This window comes from Schistocerca americana, chromosome 3 (genome assembly GCF_021461395.2).
Source record: "Schistocerca americana isolate TAMUIC-IGC-003095 chromosome 3, iqSchAmer2.1, whole genome shotgun sequence".
NCBI lineage: Eukaryota > Metazoa > Arthropoda > Insecta > Orthoptera > Acrididae > Schistocerca > Schistocerca americana.
In genome coordinates this window covers 968,268,607-968,277,220 of record NC_060121.1, presented here as the reverse complement: position 1 = coordinate 968,277,220, position 8,614 = coordinate 968,268,607, and positions in this window count along the sequence as shown.

Genomic DNA, 8,614 nt, shown 5'->3' with positions numbered 1-8,614 from the left:
GTGTGCGACATGGAGCACAGTTGTACCTCGTCTGGAGTTGATTCGTCAAGCTGGTGATTCGTGTTCGGAAGTAGACTGCAGCAGCTTCTCGGGTACCGGTCGCGCAGTTCTGGTTCATTAACAGAGCTCGAATAAAGTACAGATAGCAAGGGCGTATCGACAGCAAACCAACACCGACAACAATAGATCAGGTATACACGCCGACGTCTCAAGTTGAAGATGATGAGAGAGAGAAAGTTTACGAGGATTTTGAAAGGGTAATACAGTACTTAAAGGGAGATGACGGTGTAATAAGCATGGGGGACTGGAGAGCAGTTGTATGGGAAGGAGTAGAAGAAAAGGTCAAAGGAGGTATGGGACTGAGACAGGAATGAGAGAGGAGAAAGACTAATTGAGTTCTGTAATAAATTTCTGTTAGTAATAGCGAATACTCTGTTCAGGAATCACAATGCACGAAAAAAGGCCGTGTGATACGGGATATAGACGCAGATGACAATATAGTAGAGACGAAGAGTAGGCTGAAGTTTAAGACGTTAGTCAGGAAGAATCAGTACGCAAAGAAGTGCGATACGGAAGTGCTAAGGAATGACGAGATACGTTCAAAACGGTTCAAATGGCTCCGAGCACTATGGGACTTAACTGCTGTGGTCATCAGTCCCCTAGAACTTAGAACAACTTAAACCTAACTAACCTAAGGACATCACACACATCCATGCCCGAGGCAGGGTTCGAACCTGCGACGTGGCAGTCGTGCGGTTCCAGACAGGAACGCCTAGAACCGCTCGGCCACTCCGGCTGGCTTGACGAGATATGTTTGAAGTTCTCTGAGGCTATAGACACAGCAATAAAGAATAGCTCAGTAGGCCATACAGTTGGAGAGGAAAGGACATAGGAGTATGTAGAGGACGCCCCTGTAGCTTTTTCGATGGGAAGTGGTTGATTACTCGCCATCCAGCCCAGACTCTGTTGTCCATCTCTGCTCACATGGATCTCTGGCTATGAAGACAACATTTTCGCACAGACAATGAACTGCAGACCAGAGTAGAGAAGTGGCGGAAAGCACAGACGGCTGCCTTCTGTGACGAGGATATTGGAAAGATGATACAGCGTAGACACAAATATCTAAGTCGGAGCGCGACTAAGTAGAAAAGTATCTGGAAGGTGTACCAAACTGTTGCAAATAAAACATTTTTGTTTTTCACTGTGGTTTCCATTTCGAGACCGATCGGACCTTATTTTCCGAACAGACTTCGTACCTCCGAAGCAGAAGGAGCACAGAGACTTCGAGTAAGAACTCGAGTCGCTGGAATGTCAGTCACAAAGATATTTTAATCCAACATACCTATCCCTGTCGCCTAGTGCTGATCGCTATTGTTACTGGGAGACGGGGACTATTCTCCAAATTTTGCCATAATCCTGCTAAATGTGTGGTGGTCTGGACCCACACTGCCGTTTGAGGAGGAGAGTGATTTCCACCAGGATAACGGGTATTTCCGAACATCTCTTGCAAAAGAAACGTCTCAGAGGGTTGGTAGGAAGCATTACCTTGCAGCAAGTACAAAATGGACATCTGCACATCTCGCAGAGCACGTTCGAGTGTCACGGGCAGCATGTGGGCGAGCATAATCCTATTGGAACAACACATCACCTTCTACGATCATGATCGAAGCAGACGAAATTAATTAAAATTTGTGGTGCGGCCGGGACTCGAACCGGGGTCTTCTCGCTTGCGAAGCAGAAACGCTAACCATTACACCACCGCAGTACGATGGTCAACATTGCTGCACGAACTACCTACGCTGAGTGCCCTCCCCAGCAGAAACTTAAATTCGTTTTTCCCTTACATATTGTAAAGACTCTCCGATATTGGCAAGTTTGTGTTGGGGAGGGTACTGAGCTTAGCTAGTTCGTGCAGTAATCTTGACCATAATACTGTGGTAGTGTAATGGTTAGCATTTCTGCCTAGCCAGCAAGGAGGCCAGGTTCGAGTCCCGACCGCATCACAAACTTTAATTCATTTCGTATGCTTCGATTATTATCGTAGATAACAAAAAGAGACTTAAATATCTCAGGTAAACATTTAATTACAAGATCTATAACATCACCTTCTTGTTGCAAGAACGCCAGAAGAACGGGTCTTACAGCATTCTGCGCGCACGGAGATCTAGTTAGCGTCCCCTCCAGAAACACCGAAGGTGAATGGGAGACCATAAGCTTGAGGTGGAGTCAGTGTGTCTTGAACGAATGCACTCTACGAAGCAGCGCTCCCCTGGCCAACGTCACACGCGCTAACAACTACCGTATCACCTGCGTGCAGGCGGAATCTGCTGTCACTGCTGAAGACCATAGAGAGCCAGTCCATCTTCCAGATGATCCTCTGACGGCACCAGTCGAGCCCTGCACATCGATCCTGTGGAGTGAGTAGAAGAGGTCTACTTGCCCGTAGTCCTACACTCCTGGAAATTGAAATAAGAACACCGTGAATTCATTGTCCCAGGAAGGGGAAACTTTATCGACACATTCCTGGGGTCAGATACATCACATGATCACACTGACAGAACCACAGGCACATAGACACAGGCAACAGAGCATGCACAATGTCGGCACTAGTACAGTGTATATCCACCTTTCGCAGCAATGCAGGCTGCTATTCTCCCAAGGAGACGATCGTAGAGATGCTGGATGTAGTCCTGTGGAACGGCTTGCCATGCCATTTCCACCTGGCGCCTCAGTTGGACCAGCGTTCGTGCTGGACGTGCAGACCGCGTGAGACGACGCTTCATCCAGTCCCAAACATGCTCAATGGGGGACAGATCCGGAGATCTTGCTGGCCAGGGTAGTTGACTTACACCTTCTAGAGCACGTTGGGTGGCACGGGATACATGCGGACGTGCATTGTCCTGTTGGAACAGCAAGTTCCCTTGCCGGTCTAGGAATGGTAGAACGATGGGTTCGATGACGGTTTGGATGTACCGTGCACTATTCAGTGTCCCCTCGACGATCACCAGTGGTGTACGGCCAGTGTAGGAGATCGCTCCCCACACCATGATGCCGGGTGTTGGCCCTGTGTGCCTCGGTCGTATGCAGTCCTGATTGTGGCGCTCACCTGCACGGCGCCAAACACGCATACGACCATCATTGGCACCAAGGCAGAAGCGACTCTCATCGCTGAAGACGACACGTCTCCATTCGTCCCTCCATTCACGCCTGTCGCGACACCACTGGAGGCGGGCTGAACGATGTTGGGGCGTGAGCGGAAGACGGCCTAACGGTGTGCGGGACCGTAGCCCAGCTTCATGGAGACGGTTGCGAATGGTCCTCGCCGATACCCCAGGAGCAACAGTGTCCCTAATTTGCTGGGAAGTGGCGGTGCGGTCCCCTACGGCACTGCGTAGGATCCTACGGTCTTGGCGTGCATCCGTGCGTCGCTGCGGTCCGGTCCCAGGTCGACGGGCACGTGCACCTTCCTCCGACCACTGACGACAACATCGATGTACTGTGGAGACCTCACGCCCCACGTGTTGAGCAATTCGGCGGTACGTCCACCCGGCCTCCCGCATGCCCACTATACGCCCTCCCTCAAAGTCCGTCTATTGCACATACGGTTCACGTCCACGCTGTCGCGGCATGCTACCAGTGTTAAAGACTGCGATGGAGCTCCGTATGCCACGGCAAACTGGCTGACACTGACGGCGGCGGTGCACAAATGCTGCGCAGCTAGCGCCATTCGACGGCCAACACCGCGGTTCCTGGTGTGTCCGCTGTACCGTGCGTGTGATCATTGCTTGTACAGCCCTCTCGCAGTGTCCGGAGCAATTATGGTGGGTCTGACACATCGGTGTCAATGTGTTTTTTTTTCCATTTCCAGGAGTGTATTACTAGTAACCGGTTCACAACGGTTCGTATTGTCACGCCTGGGCTCACAAGCCCTCTTACGTGTGTTGCTGTAGATATACGATCTGCCACTGTTGCGCTACAATACGACAATCCTGATCGGCGTCTCTGCTCCACGTATGTCGAGAACCTCGTCTACGGGTGTGAGGATGCTCGCGTTGCCACTTTTACCAGCACTTCCAACGTGTGGCAATTCTCCGAAAAGATTATCCCGCCACTCGGAAGGCCACATTTGACTCCTAACTTGCTCAGTTGGCAGTAGGAATCCCGAGCCGTTTCCGTGGCATAGTTGGCTTCTTGCTTCACGTATCTGGACTACACAGAGCCTTCTGGCTGTGAGCATTCCCTGTTGAAGTGTTGACACAGATGGCGCTCTGCTAGCTAGGCGGACGACGCTGAAACCATTGTCTGTAAATCTACACTCATGCTCATAAATTAAGGATAATGCTGATAAATGGTGAAACAACGCTCTGGTGGGTGATTTGCGGGTTTAAATCACGTCGGGGTATGACCATGCGGTGCATTTGACCTGCCGTCGTCGCACGGTGGCGCTGGCAGCAGAGGTGTGTTGGTGCATGTCAGAGCACGGGGCAGCGAGTAAGTGTGCAGACGTGCTAATGGTGACTGTGTGTTGAAAATGGCTCAAAGAACACACATTGATCACGTTATGAGGGGTAGAATACTAGGGCGACTGGAGGCTGGTCAAACACAGCAGGTCGTAGCACGGGCCCTCCGTGTACTACAAAATGTGATCTCAATACTATGGCAACGATTCCAACAGAAAGGAAACGTGTCCAGGCGCTACAGTACGGGACGACCACAGCGTACAACACCACAAGAAGACCGATATCTCATCATCAGTGCCCGCAGACGGCCACGGATTACTACAGATAGCCTTGCTCGGGACCTTACCACAGCCACTGGAACAGTTGTCTCCAGACACTCAGTCTGACCTGCAAGATGCATTCCACTGACCCCTGGTCACAGGAGAGCCCGTAAAGCCTGGTGTCAAGAACACAGTACATGGTCATTGGAACAGTGGTCCCAGGTTATGTTCACGGACGAGTCCAGGTATAGTCTGAACAGTGATTCTCACCGGGTTTTCATCTGGCGTGAACCAGGAACCAGATACCAACCCCTTAATGTCCTTGAAAGGGACCTGTATGGAGGTCGTGGTTTGATGGTGTGGGGTGGGATTATGATTGGCACACGTACACCCCTGCATGTCTTTGACAGAGAAACCGTAACAGGTCAGGTGTATCGCGACGTCATTTTGCACTAGTATTTCAGCCTTTTCAGGGGTAGAGTGGGTCCCACCTTCCTCCTGATGGATGATAACGCACGGCCCCACCGAGCTGCCCTCGTGGAGGAGTACCTTGAAACAGAAGATATCAGGCGAATGGAGTGGCCTGCGTGTTCTCCAGACCTAAGCCCCATCGAGCACGTCAAGGATGCTCTCGGTCGACATATCGGTGCACGTCTTCAATCCCCTACGACTCTTCAGGAGCTCCTACAGGCACTGGTGCAAGAATGGGCGGCTGTACCCCAGCAGCTACTCGACCAGAGTATGCCAACCCGTTGTGCGGGCTGTGTAGGTGTGCATATCCCATATTGATGTCGGGGTACATGCGCAGGAAACAGTGGCGTTTTGTAGCATATATGTTTAGGGGCGGTTTTCTCAACTTATCACCGACACCGTGGACTTACAGATCTGTGTCGTGTGTGTTCCCTATGTGCCTATGCTATTAGCGCTAGTTTCGTGTAGTGCCACGTTGTGTGGCACAACATTCTGCAATTATCCTTAATTTCTGAGCGTCAGTGTACTATCCCCCAGGTGGCATGAGCCGTCATCGGATCAAAACTGAGGCCTTTCCAGGCGTACTATTTTTTTTTCCGGCTGTACAATATCGCAGGGCTGTCCTGTAGCTCTGATATCGGTAGTCAGTCAGCAGCCCTCGCGACTGTGTGACGGGAAGCTTGACTTCTTTGGGATGGAGGCGTGGTTGCCTCTTTGCAGCTGAGCACTTCCAGTTGATCTCACTGTTCACATGACAGTTTCAACTTCATAATAGCTCTCTGAAAGTTCTCAGATTCCAGCCAACATTTCTAAGCTCTTAGGAAATTTAATTCGAGAACAACACTCAAACATTTGACGGTATTCACACCTACTAACAAGGGAACCTTTCCATCGCACCCCCCTCAGATTTAGTTATAAGTTGGCAAAGTGGATAGGTTTTGAAAAACTGAACACAGTGTAATCGAGAAAACAGGAAGAAGTTGGGTGGAACTATGAAAAAAATAAGCAAAATATACAAACTGAGTAGTCCATTTGCAACATAAGCAGCATCAAGAATAATGTGGGCTCAGGAGCGCCGTGGTCCCGTGGTTAGCGTCAGCAGCTGTGTAACAAGAGGTCCTTGATTCAAGACTACCCTCGAGTGAAAAGTTTAATTTTTTATTTTCAGACAATTATCGAAGTTCAGTCACTCACAGATAATCAACTTTGCTCTCCAAAATTCCTGGACATGTTCAGATTTGCTTGGACATATGCAGGATTTGACGGTCTACACACGGAAAAATTTGAAAACGTTAAAAACATATGTTTTGACAGAGCACAGGGAAAACTGTGCGACTGTGAAACTGTTGCATTCATTTGTTGCAGTTCATGTGTCAAACTCTTATGTTTTCATCACTTTTTTGGGAGTGATTATCACATGCTCAAGAAAACATAAATCGGGAAAGGTAGAAGAATCTTTTTACCCATTAACCAAGTGTACCAGTTAGGTAGGTCGACAACATATTCCTGCAATGTGACGCACATGCCGCCACCAATGTCGTATAGAATATATCAGACGTGTTTTCCTGTGGAGAAATCGGTTGCGATCAAATGTTTTCGGTTCCCATTGGAGAGGCACGTCCTTTGGTCTACTAATCGCACGGTTTTGCGGTGCGGTCGCAAAACACAGACACTAAACTTATTACAGTGAACAGAGACATCAATGAACGAATGGACAGATCATAACTTTGCGAAAATAAAGAAATTAAAATTTTCACTCGAGGGAAAACTTGAACCAAGGACTTCTCGTTCCGCAGTTGCTCACCCTAACCGCGAGACCACGGCGCTCATCAGCTATCATTTTCCTTGATGTTGCCTATCTTGCGCATGGACTACTCAGTTTGTATATTTTGCTTATTTTTTTCATAGTTCCACACAACTTCTTCCTGTTTTCTCGATTACTCTGTGTTCAGTTTTTCAAGGCCTATCCACTGTGCCAACTTATAACTAAATCTGAGGGGGTGCGATGGGGAGGTTCCCTTGTAAGAACACGTTTCAGCTGCTCCATAAGTTCCCTACATTATCTCTGAAGGAATTAAGCTGTAGTCAGAAACTTAATACGGCACTTGCATATAGAGAGACCGTGTAAACTGCTAAAGCATTTTGTACCTTGTGTGAATTTAAAAGTACTCACAGCATTATCGAGTACTCCAACAGATCCCAAATTAGCTCACTGATTATGATCGGTGGATCACCAGTAGCTACTGTGATATGGGATATAAGATCTGATTTCAAGTCATTTGAAGTTAAACTGAAGCCTACCAGGTATATCGAACGAAATTAGGAACAATATCCCCGTATCCGAAGCGAATTCTAAGCTGGGGTTAATATACTCGAGGCAATATTACGCTGCGTTAAACTAGTGAGGAGAACCGTCTTAACTGCCGTTGAAATATTTCTCATGAAGAGACCATCTGGCTAATATGGGCGAAAGTGTAACTCCTTACATTTTATTAGAGCTTTTAAGCGTTCCAGGCACTTTGCTTCGTTACTGCTACTGTGGGGTTGTGCATTAGCCAAAATTTTATTGCTCGCAAATGCTGTCACGCTGTAAGAAGTAATGGTAATAGGGCAAAGAATACATTGTTGTGTGACCAAAGCAAGGCCGCATTCTCTGGACACCGTTTAGCAATTGATTTGCCGCGCACCGCCATAACGAGCTCCAGGTGAAAACCATAATTAGGAGTATGGCGATACTGAAAAGCTTTTGAACACGATGAGATTCTTAAAGAGAAACGCGAGAGAAAGTGCAAATTAACTTTCAGAAACGTTGTGGCAAATGCCGAAGATTTTTATTTTGTCAGGGAAAGAGGTAGTAATTTCTGTAGTTAAGTGGCCACTTAGTAGATTTGTTACAAATACTTGTCCAGCGGAATTACTAAGGAAACAAACGGTGCACGAGGTCCACTCCACCACGGTCAAAGAGCTGGTGTTTAGTGTACGGTTGTATGCCCTATGAAATAATCCGTTGAGACTACACCTAGGGTCGACCTTGTGTCAGCGGTTGTTATACTTTCTGCATTGAGAAGTAAACGGATGAAGTGGTTGATAAAATGTGTAGCCGCTTACTGTGTACCCATGGACCACGATAAGGCTCCCACAGGTTGAAACGAAACTTATTGTGGGAAGCAGCAGAAAACGCAGAAATCCCAGCGTACTAAAGACGGGGCAACATCACAAGTCGTTCGCCCAGTGAAAGATCTACTTAATGCAACCTTCCATGAACGTATTCTCTCCAGAGGTTTTGCAGATGCGTGGCCTGCAAGATCACCTGGTGTAAGTACATGTGACTTTTGGATCTGGAGTATCTAAAACAAACGCGTTTACAAGCGGCACATTCGGCCTCTAGCTGATCTGAAGGTCAACATACAGGAACACGTTTCT